The sequence below is a fragment of the Nymphalis io genome, chromosome 4 (genome assembly GCF_905147045.1).
Source record: "Nymphalis io chromosome 4, ilAglIoxx1.1, whole genome shotgun sequence".
Lineage (NCBI taxonomy): Eukaryota > Metazoa > Arthropoda > Insecta > Lepidoptera > Nymphalidae > Nymphalis > Nymphalis io.
Genome location: NC_065891.1, coordinates 14,541,035 through 14,557,160, shown reverse-complemented (window position 1 = coordinate 14,557,160; position 16,126 = coordinate 14,541,035).

Sequence of the window (16,126 nt, the reverse complement as noted above, 5' to 3'; positions counted from 1 at the left end):
TTCGTTTGAAAAGCGCCCGAACAACTACTATTTTCTCCGATAGCTTCAGCACGCACAATGTGTGCGCCATAGCCAGTTTCTGTTCACGCTGTTGCTACGTTAAAGTCTTTATTGAAATATAAAATACGAAACCAATTCTCGGAAATGCAATGGGCTTCGGTTACACGATCCCTTGTAAACAAAGCGCAGAGTATAGCGAGGGTCGCAACTCGCAATGAGTCAGAGAGTCACCGGCCCTACAAAGGCTTCGGTCCATTTGGCTCATTACGCCTCTTTATCCCGCAGCGCGTCGCACGCGCCCGCGTTTACTAGCTTTATTAATCATTCGACCTATTGTTTTATTCTTTGAGGGTAAACATTAGTAGGGTCTTTATAAACTCCGATGTATAAAACGTTTTGTATTCTTATATTAATATGCGAAATGAAAAGAAAATTAAGAATAAATACGTGCTTATTAATGAACCGAGGGCGAAGATGAAACAATGCTCTGCTTCGGTATAAATTCGGCCTATTCTTCTATTTTCTGTGTGGTGACGTCACATTGGCAGCACATCGTAACAATAGCGTCATTGCTTCAGTCACTTGCTTGTCACTTTAAGGTATCCTTTGTCATTGTAATGTTATGTGGGGCGAGTCCCAGTTGATTTAAAAGTAGGGAAAGCCATTTGGAGCAACGGCTTATATTCCAAATATAAATAGTTGTTTATAACGAGCTATTTAAAATAAAATTAAAAAGGGTGTATTATATGATTTTGGTTAAACTCGAAAGACTTTTAGTAAGAAAAAGTGAATTTGTGAACCAATCACAATTTTGACGTGTAAATTATTTTATAGGGATCAAAATGAAAACTCATTGCTATATTGTGTGCAACATTGTGGTAGGCTTCAAAATACATTCTTCGTAGACTGTTACTGCCGTGAGTTCAGTGATTTTTATATCGTCAAGTTTAGGAGTCTGCAATAACGGGTCTGACCCTAAAATATATTATAACTAAGTATTATTTGAAACGTAAAAATATAATTTTTCGACACTATCGTTAAGTAGTAAGTTATAAAAATAAACTAGTATAAAGTATCACAGACATAAAAGTCGGGCGACACAAGGAGCGCGGTGAGCCGCACTTTGACACTATAGCTTTTAAATTCAATATCTCTACTACAATGCACCACGAACAACTTTCTGTACACATTGCATCGACTGCTCATTTTTCTCTATTTTGACACTTATGGTTATGACCTTAAAACCTATATCTGCATTCTCGTGAGTATTAATGGAGTATGTGGCGTTCATTTTCCGTTCCACGGCCGCTTCCTGAGCGCCGATGAAACTCGATCAAGCCGGGGGCGAGATAGCGCTAGAGCGACCAGCTGTTCCGATTTAAATGGACCGTCCTGATTTTCAAGTACTTTTCTCGTTTCGTTGATGTATTTACTACGCTGTGAATAAAACTCGATAAAGCCGAAAGGAATGTTGCATTCTATTGTAGCTGTTATATTTCTAAAGCTTTTCAGACAGCGTATTCTTACATAATTATTCAAAAATAAAGAAAGTCTAAATTATTTTCGGTCAAAAATCGAACAAAATATATGAAGCTGTTGTTTTATTGAGTAAATGTAAGTGTGGGCAAAAGTTTTGATAACATTTCAAAATAAATAAACAAGAAAATAAATAAGAAATAAGATTTGAATACAATAATATTGTATGTCTAATTCCTGATCCTTGAACTTGTCACGTTCTGGTCGTCCTCTTGGGTAAAGGGGCTGTACACATCACAAAGCGTGTTGCGGATGTTATACACCTTTGTGTACTCGCTTTACTTCTACTGGTACCGCCAGCTGGATGCGGTTGATGTTCAGTATCGAAATAAATTCAATAAATCTTTAAATATAAAATATTTAAAAAAACATTAAAACGAAATAATTCAAAAATTTGAAGCAAATTAACTAACAAGCCAATTGGTAAGAGAATGTCGCAAGAGTAAGCGCTACACTGCTCCGAGATGCCAATACAGCTCACAGGATAAAGACCATTCGTATGAAATAGGTACAAATTTCCGGCGCGTCATGCGATCACGGAACACAATCCTCAATGAAGACTCAAGCCTACTTGCTTCACTTCATCTCTTACGAACAAAGGCGGCCGGGATCTGCTACAACTAACTGGGAGGATTACGTTGCTAGCCGAAGTAAACATTGTTTTATATTGTCCTATTTGGGTAACAGCGGTTAATCTCTACCCAGGCGGTGTAATACGGCACGAGTGAGTGAGTAAACATAAAAGTACTTCCTCAATCACATAGTTCGATAAGACATAAGTCCGACAAGACCAGAGATACATCAGACGCAGGACAGACAACTTTACTTAAAATAATATTCAGTTTCAGATCAGACAGATTACGGTCATGCAAAACAGTCAATCACTTTGTTGAATAATTTAAGTATTGATTGTTAAAATAATGACTTTTTAACCGGGCGATTAAGTCAAACATACTATAATAAATTGAGACATTCTTAACATTTTGAGAAAAGCATTTGTTTTTTTATAAAGTAAGAAGGAATTTTGCGAAATTATAACGGTGGTGATGCACCCCTTTTTAATTGAATTTTAAGATTTATACTAATATTATAAATAATATGTAGAGTTTGTTTATTACTAGATGGCAGGGCTTTAGCTAATACAAGAACGGCGAGAGAATGCGCTCATAGCTGAGCGAGGCTTGCCTGTCTATTGGTTTAGGAGAGAATGCAACTAGGACACGAAGCCTTTGGCTACATCGCTACTGAAACGCAATTTACCCATGAAACGTTGTAAAGCGTTATGAGCTTTCTGAAGAATATTTGTTTGGCTTTAGATAATTAAATATAAGTCTATTATAGTATTTATTTACATAAGCAGGACCGCATGGACGTCTGGTTAGGTATTATATACCTGATTAAGTATTCCACATAAATAAGTAATAGTGACGCTGAACATTTGTAGGTTGTTGCTTGTTGTTGCTTCCGGTTTGAATGGATGATCATACAAAGGAATTATAGGTGTAAAAGACATGGCGTCACCTGATCCCACGCCTGCACGTTTTTATGAGGAAAGGTATATGCTTCTTGTAGTGCCAGTGTATATTTATGTGTAGTATTGAAAGATACCAATTATGATAAACAGGTTACCTAAGATGGCCCTGTGGTAAGAACGCGTGAATCTTAACCGATGATCGTGGGTTCAAACCCGGGCAAGCACCACTGAATTTTCATGTGCTTAATTTGTGATTATAATTCATCTCGTGCTTTACGGTGAAGGAAAACATCGTGAGGAAACCTGCATGTGTCTAATTTCACTGAAATTCTGCCACATGTGAATTCTACCAACCCGCATTGGAGCAGTGTGGTGGAATAAGCTCCAAACCTTCTCCTCAAAAAGAGGAGCGGAGGCCTTTAGCCCAGCAGTGGGACATTCACAGGCTGTTACGGAGGTTACCTAATGCTTGACCATTTAAAAAAAATACAAACTGACATAGATAATTGCTTTGTAGAATAAACAAAGATATCTGGTATCAAAAACGTATCAAATTATGTGCATACCTAAAGGAACTTTCTACAATAACGTTACCAAAAAAAAAACAACATTATTTTATAAATATATATACAGAAGTCATAATAAAAATACTGTTGAAAGTGTTCGCTTTGTTGCGTTTTGACTCGTTAGATATTTCATGGATATTCAGTCTCGTTATAACATTCCACGAGTACTAGATCTAGTGCTATTGTGAGAGGTAACGATGAATTTATATTTTGAATGTTATGAAAAAAGTTTTGTAAATAAAACTTCGGATATTATAAAAGTGAATATGAAAAATAATACAGTTCATTTTAGTTATTTTAAATAATAATAAATTAATTTATACGATATTAGTGATTATTTACATACAATATTTGATACAACGATAATCTGATATTAATGCTGTGATTATTGCCTATGATAAACACAAAAACTAAAAAAAAAATAGCAAACATGTAGGAGGAAGGAATAAGGAAAATAAAAATAACTGTATTTCAAAGTATTTAAAACTAAATTAGTATCGGTTTACACACACTAAAAAAATATTTTATAAGAAGTAGAAAATTACTAAAAGTATTTTAATTTTTTTCTTTAACATTTAAAAAAACATATTTATGTGAGTTGTTAGTACGAAAAAATATATCGCTTACGTAGACGTTTTACACGGAAAAAACACGAATAGGTTTTTAGTATGAACAATAAAGTATTTGATTCACAGTTTCAAACAAACAACACATAGAACGAACAGTAAACAACTGTTGCTGTCACGGGGACACAATACGCCTCTATCCCTTTTCTCGCGTAGAACAAAACCGCTCTCAGAACAAAACGCAGCATCTCCTCAGTTCCTTCAGTCCGCCTTTGTGCACTGTCACCGCTCAGTGGCAACTTCTGCAACTGAAAACCGATTCTAATGAATGTAATAACATATTGAAAGCCGCACTGGTATGTGTTGACAATTTTCTATGACAATTGTTTTGTTGAGATGTCTAAGGAATGGCACTGTTTGTACTGTTCCACTGGGAGTGCCTCGTGTAATTGAACCCCTCCACGTTACTTTCTATTTTGTGTCTTACATCATATCGATTTTAAAATATAATTTATTGTGTCATGAGACTGTCAGTAATGACATGCACCATAACTTAATAATACTGTACTCAGCTTCAATACATTAGCGATACACTAACAAATTTGGGTGGTACCACTCAATTGCCACAGCAATACATTATAATTTTGTGTTGCAATTTAGAGGGTGAGCGAGTCTATGATGTTACAGGCACAAAGGACTTAGTTCCAATAGTTGCATGCGACCACTTACTATCAGATGGCCCATTCACTAGTTTACTCTCCTATTTTTATTAATAAAAAAGGAAACTACTTCTCGTGCTCAAATTCCTTAAGTTGAAGAATGAGCATCATCCGTAAGTTTTGTTTGAATGCTTATTTATAATTAATAACATTTGATCAAGTCCATTAATCACGACAAAACATTTTGTTCAAAAGTTTGTCCAAGTTGTTGTAAAAATTACTAATTAATTAAACAACTTTCAGGCTCATCGCTTCATATTTTAGCTCAAAATTATTATTATGAATTGTATAATTAATTTATGAAATAAGTTTATATAATAGCATCACATCAGGCAAGATAATATTACGTAATATAATTTGTATTCATTCATTCATTCTTGATGGTTGAAATTATTTGCTTTACTGGACACAGAACCCTTTCACAAACTTTCGCAAAAGTTGGCAAGTTGGCAATAGAGATATTTATATATATGTCTACAATTTCAAACTATTAACATAAAAAAATCTGCATTATTTTGATGAACATTGGCAATTTTGACCAGTATTCTTTTGGTAAAAATTGCATATTGAAAAAGTTCCTGATTAGGGTGTATAAGGTAGGGTTAGTTCCGGGACAATCCGCTCCCTAGCATTAAACTTGTCGCATTGAATATAAAACAGTTCGAGAAAGGAGACGGAATTTAATTTCAAACTCTTCAAAGTTTGAAACTAAAACTGTGACGATACTGTACACTTGTGCTATTCGCTGTCCATTTATATGCAAGTGATAGAAGAAGAAAGATAAAGAGTACTCGGTACCACCCACTCATCAAATTTTCTACCGCAATATTCTTAGTGTTGTTTTACAAAGGACATAACATTTTTGTTCTCAAGCTTTGTGGCACATTGACATTTAAAAAAAATTAGGTTAATAAATATTGTCCATAAAACAAAATTGTACGGGAGTTGATAAATGATGATTATGCCCATTTAAATAAACGAGCGAGACCACACAACATCAAACTCACATTATGAACTTCTGAGCCCCTTGGCTGGGATATGCTGTTCAATCTCTCGTCGCTCGCGGTCGCGACTCGCTCATTTTTTAATTACACCGTAATAAGATGTACGTAATCCGCCCGGACTGCCAACGCGCCTCGCTCTCCGCTCAGATTAATTGAGATTTATCTCTTATTACGATACTTAAAAATATAAACGTAATAAGGTAACTCTTTAAAAATATTGAAAATAACATGAAACAAAACACAGAATTCATCGATTATTCTGAATTTGGGTGGTCTTAACTTATTTTGAAGTGAATGAACTTTTATTACTACACGTACAATTATTCATCGACCACCTGACGGTACGGTTGCACCGTTAGACATAAATATATAACCATTCTTACATAACTAATGTACCACCACCTTGGGAAGTACGAGTAAGATGTTTATGTCTGTTGTGCCCATAGCTACACCGGCTCATTTACCCTTCTAACCAGAAAAAAATACTACGTATTGGTGTTTGACAGTAGGATATATGATGAGGGGGCGGTGCCCACCAAAACGACCTTGCGCTACCGCTGAAGTGAAAAATAATTAAAATACCAAAAAAATGCAAGAGTTTTTTCTTTACGATTACTTAAAAAACGGGATGAGTAAGTTAAAGAAAAATATAAGGGAACACTTGGGAACCAATCTCAATAGAAACAAATCATCGAAATTGTTCTAGCTGTTTTAGAATCGTTACTCCATTTTTAAAGTCACTTAAAATACCTTAAGGTTCCTAAAGGACTAACCTCAATCCCGGTAACTCAGGCTCAGAGATTCAAGTTGTTAATAATGTCTCGGGCTCAGTAACCCTATAAATATAATGAATAATATTTATATATTTATTATAAAATTAATTGGTTCATAGTCTGTCTAGACACGTCCACCAACATAGAATTACTTAGACATTTGTATAACACTATCATAAGGTCGATAAAATGAGCCTTAACTGGTGCTTAAATTTATGTATACTTATAAGTATCATTATTACAACTCACGTAATAGTTCTAACTTTCTTCAAAAAATCAAATATAATCATTAAAGAAATAAAAACTTAATATTCGAAGTCAATTGATATTATTAATCTATTCTGTTAAGATTTTTTTTCCAAGTAATTTCAATAACAATTATTTAATATATTAAACAAAAACGGGCAGTCGTAGGGACTGCCGATAGAAGTGAAAACTTGAAACTGTTAAATATATTTGTCTAACTTCCACACCTATTGGCACTCCAAATAATAATTCTATCCCTTTTTATTATATAGCTTTTTATTCATCAAAATACACAGTATGTCGAAAACGTGGTACAAAATATTAATACAACTTAATTTAAATAAATAATAGTTAAAATACACTTATATTATTCGTATATATTGTTAGTATTTACATACATTTTAATCATTATTATCTTCATTAATTTCAACAATACTTAAATTATTTGTACTTTCATTTAATTATATTAACATTAGCATGTCGGTGACTCGAAGCCACGGGTCTATCTCGTATGATAAACCAGCGCAACGCGCCTAAAGAAGTTTTTACTTCAAAATAATTTATTGAAAAGAGGACTGCGATTCGTGCTGGTTCATTTCGGTACACTCGATATTCCAAATCGTCAGCAATAATACGTCTGAAATGTCTAAGAAAGCCGGTAAAAGCGTTGCGGCTGAATTCTTTTCGGTCATATCATATATGCCGTTCTATATACTTGAGTACTGTTATATTTCGTACGTTGAATGACCACCTTGGCCGATACAAGTCAGCCAAAGGCAACACATTATTGTGGAGGTATTACCTACTTTTGCAACGCTGATTCTTCAGAGCATGTCTAAACCACAAGACTGTAATAAATCTTGATGTAATTTAATCACATACCTTTGTTATAGTAAAACATAAATCAAGATTAAAATATTATTTTACAAAATAATAGAGATAGAATGATAACGCATTCTCGCTCTTACAAGCAACTGACTGTGAAATGAATAAACAGCCAACAAAGTAATAGAGCTGGAGTATTATTTATTGTGATGGATGAGAAAAACGGGAAGGAAAAACCACTTGTAAGTGTTCGGTGGTTTATTCCCAGACCCCAATAAATTACAGTTTAATTTATTTTCGTTTTGAGTCGTAATGCGGCACGCAGAACCTAAACAATTGCCACGAGTTCCAACTTGGAGTTGGAAATTTTTCAGAAACTAATTTCAATGTCTTGGCGTGGTGGTAAGGTAGTGAGGAGGCAAGCATATGTTGGAAGAATATTTCGTATGGTACCCATATCTAGTATGATAGAAATCGTAGAAAAATAGAGTGATGGACGAAATTATGTTTCTAAAAGCTAAAGACACTTTCGGTCCAATTGTGGGGCATTTTTTGCTATTTATATACAATAAGAGGTAGCAAATATATTTTATTTATATGGACGCTTTATATGTTGTATGTGTGCTTTTACAATCAAATAAATGGCCAAATATCGCTGGTTGAGATCTGGGTAAGTAACGCTGTGTTTTATGAGCTTAGTTTGTATTTATAAGCTCTTACTTAGGGGTGAAAAAAAATATCATGGAAAACCTGTAGGATTCCGCTATATCAGCAGAACATTTATATCCGGAAATTTGCACTTTCGGAGCGTGTGAAACCTTCTAACCAAGCCTTCTCCCTAAGAGTATGGCCTTCCTGCCCAGCAATATGACATATTTTATAGGCTGTTACTATATAGTTCACTTTATACAGAAGTTTTGAGCGTGAAAAAGATAAATTGACATGACACGACAGTAAGTATTATACATCACGTTTTCATGATGCTTCTGATGAGAGATTTAAAATCTGATTCGAACACATTACACGGTCTAGGATTTAATGGCTAATTAAAAAGAGGTAAATGCGAACCATGCGTTGTTTGTTGCGTGGCGCTGAGAACCGCACGAATTATTACTTTTGATATTCACGTTGAAAGATTTTATTACCGAGTATTAAACGGGTCTTTAAAGGATTATTTATTACATAATACAAAACCACGGCACCCTGTTGAGTATATTTATGAATGATCTTTTGTGGGTTTCACATGTCGGGAGTTATATGGCTGGTTAAATTATTGAATGTTTTAAAAATTGCTATTTTGATTATCACATCCCATTTCATTTATACAAGTATACACATAGAAGTAGACAAAAAATAATGGCCCACTTCAAATAAAGTAGTTATTTGTAATTCAAGTGATATAAGTTAGTTCTAGAATGGTGTTATACGATATGAACATTTTGATTATTACCGATTTAGCAGGCAGCCTGTCAATACTGATCACTTTTTTCTAAAAGCCGGCAACGCACCTGCAAGCCCTCGGGTATTATAGATGTCCATGGGCGGTGTTAGTCACTTTCCATCAGGTGAGCCTCCTGCACGTTTGCCTTCTCTTATATAATAATAATAAAACAAAATGCCTCGTTAGTTAGTAGTAGTAAATCTTTAATTAATAATGTTCCAATTCTGTTCGTTTTTATATCATCTGTGTTACTTTTGTTTGATGTTATAAGCCTTATCTGTGATTTTTTAATAAAATTTTATTTTAATTTATTAAATTTAAATTAATATTTTGTATACATTTTAAAATTTAAATATTTAATGTTATCAATAGAACAAGTTAATATTAATTTACTATTAAGTGGTTCCTACATAGAAGAGCTTGCACTGAGCTCTACATCATATGAGTACGCATCTTTAGGACCCTGGTGAAAGGAATTTACAGAATCCCACATACGAGTAGACTTCCTTGTAAATCACATGAAAGGAACTCTGGGGTTTCTCGATTAAAATAAACATAAAGTTAAATCAAATTAATTTACGTCAATCAAATTAATTTAATAATTATATTATAAAAAATATCGGCACATCAATCAAAAGGTTGTTTAATGTTTCAACGATATTGTGTGTTCAACGTCTGCCCCTTGTGCTCAGAAGCTGTCGTACAGTTACTTATCAAAAGATCAAACAAAACTTATAATGGAAGTTTCTTTACAAATGGTCTAACATATATTTTTTTTTTTTTTTTTTATAGAATAGGAAGGCGGACGAGCATATGGGCCACCTGATGGTAAGTGGTCACCAACGCTCTTAGACATTAGCATTGTAAGAAATGTCAACCATCGCTTACATATCCAATGCGCCACCAACCTTGGGAACTAAGATTTTATGTCCCTTGTGCCTGTAATTACACTGGCTCACTCACCCTTCAAACCGGAACACAACAATACCAAGTATTGCTGTTTTGCGGTAGAATATCTGATGAGTGGGTGGTACCTACCCAGACGAGCTTGCACAAAGCCCTACCACCAGTACACAAAGCCCTACCACCAGTTATATTTTTCCTTTGACATTTGTCAATGATGTTCGAAAAAAGTTTTCCACCAACGCTTAATATGGTAATTTTCTCTTCACCGATTTCAGACACGGCGGTCATTCTCAGGGGAGACTGGCTACCTGCGCTGGACACATTGTAGTGCACAAGTCCATACCCGCGTAATTCATATCCAGATCTGTTTGAGTTATTAATTTCGAAATTCCTTAATTTGACAACGTTTAACTATCACACCAAATTTAATTAATTATAAATAAGTTTACATCATTAATTAACGTATTAATAAGCAGTCAAGATAATCTTATCCAATAGATCGAACATAGGTTCAATTAAGGTATAATAGGAAAACGATAATGACGTCACAGAAGCAGTATAGCTTCGATATCGGCGATCAAGTAGAGTTACGCGCTTAATTCATGTCTCAGCGCAGCCTCGCTGGCGAAGTGCCAGCGATGAAGCCGCGTACGTTATACTTTTATTAATGAAAAGTGGTCTTAACACGTTGTATATTAATATTGAGCACTTAAACCTTACTGTATTGGCTTGCGATAAAAACACATTATGAAAAAAGCCATTATTTGTAAAGTCGTAAATGTCACGTGAATATTCACTTTTTTAATTCAGTTTAATTTTTAGATTTGTGATACAAAGGCTATAGAATAAGCAGGTAATTCGTAGAATTCCCTTATTCCTTAGTTATTACCACTCTAAGCAGAATGTCTACCGATACCTGCATTGTGCTACCGACCGTGCGACTAACATTTTTTTCTAACTAACATTTGTATCGCATGTATTTGAAATAACACCAGCTCGCTCGCCCTTTAAAACTTAACAAGTAGAATAATTAATGTGGCGTTAGTAACTACCAGACAATGTAACATTAATTCCATTGCTTTCAAACCAGTCACTTATTAACCACAAAACATTTTATTTTATAAAGAATATATTCACGTTTCGTTCAAATTCCTTGCATTTACCCTACGTCATCCCTACGTATCTTACCCTATGCCATACTACAGAAATGTAACATCCGCTTGTCAATAAATTGCAAATTTAGTGCAAACCATTGCAACTCACTGTATCGCCGCTTGTTAGTTGTTATAACTTCTGTGTAGCATCCATCCCTATACACTGTACCCATCACCACAATTAATTTTCGAACGATATAAAAATTGCATTTTTTTTAAAAGAAACGCCTTCATTAAAAACCGAAAATAGTCATCGAAATTGCTTGAGGTGTAAACAATTATTTATAGATTCAGTTCCATGATCTATACCAAATTTATATCCGGCTAGATCTGAAGAACTCCTTGCTTAACAAAAAAAGAATCATTTTAATCGGTTCAAAAAACCGCCGGCGAAAACTGATTGGAAAAGTGTAGTTGTGAGATACAGAGGATGTTCAAAAAAAAATCGCGCTGATGTGGAGTGTCGGACATTGAGCTAGTGGTCGTAATATTCTCTGTAAAATATGTTCTTTTTGAAGATGATAAAAATGTTTACATATTCATCCACGTTAAATAGGAAAGTTTGTTGATTATATTTTATTGTTATATATGATTCTATATATATAACTTAAATTAACGATCACGTTTATTACGATGTAGTTGGTATAATATTACAAGCGAAGCTCAAAACACCGGACGTTCTCTGACCATGGAAGAACCACAAACAAGAAACACTATAAACCACACGCCACAAAGACGTACCTCGAACAGTATAACATTTCCTTGAAGTGTTTGTGGTCATTTACTATAACTGCTTGAACATCATCGATATATGTATAATTGTAATGCAACTACTACAAAGCCGTATATTTGCTAATTTTTATTTATTTATTATATAAAATATTTTTTTAAATTATTATCTTAACATTATAAGGGACAAGTAAAAGTTAAAAAACAAAAACTCAACTGCGTATCTGCCAAATGTGTATCAACCAACTCGCGTTGGTATAGCGTGGTGAAATAAGGTTCAAACTCTCTCCTTACGACGGACATCGCCTAGCATGGGACATTTCAAACCTATTACTAGAAACTAAGAATTATACACTAAATTTGCTGTTTTTCTAAAATATTATACCATTAAATAAGTAACGAGGTGTCCAGAACAAGCCAATAGTGGATTAAAATTCGACCCAAAATAACAGATTATAAATCTTCTACGTTTCTTTCATTCTCTGGAATCGAGAGGAATGCCATTGCTCCAATTTAGTGAGCAGCTTTTATTTGTATTACGTAATTTATTAAATAACGTGAACTGTCGCGAATATAGCCCTCGTTCATCAGTAATGCTTGATTTTTACAGGAATGACGTAATCTCCCAGATAGTTTATATTTTTATTATGAAAGCTAAGCAAAAGTTCGACTTTTTCATGTACTAAAAATAAAACTTAACGTTCCTGAGGGTGCTCGATGCTGCGTTCGACGTAATGCTCACGGCAAGTGAGCATTTATCTGTCAAATTTCGGTCTATCTTGCGTTTACTCTTCGTTGAAATGTCAGAATTGTAAGTCACGTATGCTGTGGTTATCTTGATGAGTTATATTCATTATCTGCGCGCACCTCATTCCGCGTTGCCCGCACTCATGCCATTCTCGACGCAACGTTACACCAATATGATCGTTAATAACAAAATGTCGAGAACGATGCTCGAAGCTTAGTTCATACATTAGAGTGGCTTGTTGTTTTCTGTTTGTTATATTGTTACAAGTAAATGCTCCAGTCTATATGCAACATTAAATATATTTTGTTCTTTATCACTGTTTGAAGAATGTTTTATTTAAATCAGATGACATTTAAAATAAAGCGTATTGTGAGCTTAGTAAGCAAAACTAAATAAATAAAGCGCTTGAATTTCGGTACAAGTGAAAAATGTGGTTTTTGCGTCAGAAACGTTTCATATACAAACGTTTCAGTTCAGACGCCAAAGAAGTATTATTTTATAAACAAAATATTTTATGTTATTAACGATAGGTATGGTTATCTTTCCTGGTCTAGTAAGCATGAGATGATACAAACAACCATAAAACCTCTATTAACGTAAACTCAAACACGATAGAATATGTCGACAGCTACATCTATTTAGGCAAAAAAGGTCTCATTCAACAAAACCAACAACGAAGACGAAGTCACAAGAAGATCAAATATAACATGGAAGAAATTCTGGTCACTTAAAGAAATATTAAAAGGAGACTACACGATAAAGAAAACTGTAATAGATACTTGCTTACTTCCCTGCCTTCTGTACGGTTGCCAATCTTGGGTATTTACAACAAGAGCGAAACAAAAGATCGAAACAACACAAAGAGCCATAGAGAGAGGAATACTGAATATAAGAAAAATACATAAAATTAGAAGTGAAGTCATTAGACCAAAATAATAAAATAACCGATGCCCTTACGCAAGCTCTAAAATTAAAATTGCAATTTGCTGGCCACGTACCACGTAGTGGTCACGATATAAAGACGGTATGTGGACAGTTAAAACTACAGAGTGGAAAGGCCCACAAGGGAAAAGAAGAGTAGGTAAACCGAGGAGAAGATGGGCTGATGACCTCGCGGAAATAGCAGGGAGCGACTGGCGGAAGGTAGCAGTTCACAGGGAAAGTTGGAAGAGGCTGAAGGAGGCCTTCACCCGCGGAGGGGCTCATACCATAGAAATAAAAAAGAAAAAAAAAACATTTAAATTTATCATGTATAGTGTTATGGGAAATAAAGGCTTTATTAATATTATTATTATCATGTTTATCTTTATTCGAACTAGCCGCCGTGTCTGTGCCCGCCGTGTCACCGGTGTATAACTTAAAGAAAGAAAGAAAAAAAGTAACTTACAAAGTTCTTGAGAAACCGAAAACAAATACTTACGAAACAACCTTAACTACGTGTTGAAATATGAAAAGTACTAAAAACTGTCTATGATTTTATATCTTTCATAAGAATTTATGCCATGCATATCAAAATGACTTCGCAAATAATGCATTATTTTAGAACAAATTTGATTACCATACGAAAGATTATAGTGAGTCAACCTTATAAAAGTAGACACAGCATATTGTTTTAATTATTCAATCATCATCTTTTAAGGTTGACTTACGGACTTTTTTTAAAACTTTTCAAGAGGAACCATTCCATACATATATGATTTAATTGTTGTGTAATTTTAACCGTTTACGCAGCGCACGCAACGGAAGCTCTCAAAATGAATCAATTTTCCCCGTCTTTGCAACATTTTTCATTGATGTTCTGCTCCTTTTGGTCGTAGCGAGATGTTATATTGCGTATAACTTTCCTCGTAAATGGGATATCCAACACTAAAATAATGTTTCAATTCGAACCAACAGTTTCTGAGATAAGCGCGTTCAACCAAACAAACTCTTCAGCGTTATAATATTGGTATAGATAAATATAGTTTTCAGTGAGTTAAATAGATTTGTTTAATCTGAATATTTTTGATTTAGATATAAATATAAAAATTGTGCATTTGGTCATTTACAGCATTCACAGCGGTGGATGACGAGGCCATCTGAGCTCCAGCATTGTAAATCGATATGTATAAAATAAGATATGTATAAAATAAACATTTGGTTCAACTCATTTAGGTCACTATAAAATAAGGTATCATTGTAAGTTCACTGGTGAAAAAGAGGCTGTAATATACTTTTTCCTAACTAGAATGACATTAATTCATGCTTTTTACTTTAAAATGACAGACTTCTATACAAATATTTATCCTTTACCTATACTTACTCGCAAGAGAAGCCGCAGGCAATGGTTAGTTAAATATATAGTATCGAAAAACAAAAGAAATGTATACATTAGATAAATTGTTATATTTTTTTTAATCCGTAATATGTACAGCTTTTTTAATAAGCTACTGCCCTAAGCTTACAAAATTACAAGCGAATTACAAACGAATACAGACAGAGGTTTACCAGGTCCCCTGTAACCAGGGAGCGCTGTGCGTCTCCGACATACGTGCGTTCGCTGCAAACTGAAATTAAATTAAATGCTACAGGCAACAGCGCGGCGTGCTTTACATATACGCGTGGGCGCGCTTAAGCAACGTGTGCCAAGCATAAGCCAAACTCAATTTAATATGATTGATCGACAGATCAGAGATTGATAGATCTAAGCTCAACTTACATTGGAACAAGTTCGAAAGATTGAGGTTTAAATAACTAAATCTCTGAACTCTGAAACTGTGTTTTGTTCCTAGTATAAACATTCAATCATCATCATTTTATAGACTATCATTTATAGGTAGCTAAAGTTCCAGCCAATTCAACTGAACAGTTATTTTATAGCATTTTTATCGAATAAATGTTTGACGTGATTTTTTAAATTGACACAACTTTTTTATTCACAAACCGATTGAAATAAAACAAATTTTAAGTGAAGTTTGCCACAGTACATTAGTGAAAACCGCACGATAATCAGTTAAGCCGTTTCTAAGATTAGCGTGCGTAAATGCGCAGACAAACAGACAAAAATTCTAAAAGTAATTGTTTTGGGTTCTATTGCTTTGATACATATATAAATAAAGCGATCATTTATATTTCTATTATATGTATTGATGATTACTTAACATTCTAAGATGATATTGTTTTTCTCGGGATCTTTATTATGAATCGTATCCCATTACTGAGCGTGAATATATGTTAAATTAGGTATGTATTTATAAAGTTTAATACGCAAGGTTTCTGCAAGAACTTTGTTGTACACCCTACCTGTATTTACTCACATTACGCTCCCCTATAATCTCTATATTATATATAAAATTAAGTTGAAAAACGAGTATGTTTTTATTACGTACAAGCTTCATCCGCTTGTTTTCATTTAATTACGAAAGAACTTTTTTGTCTTCATAACATTTTAATATATTCT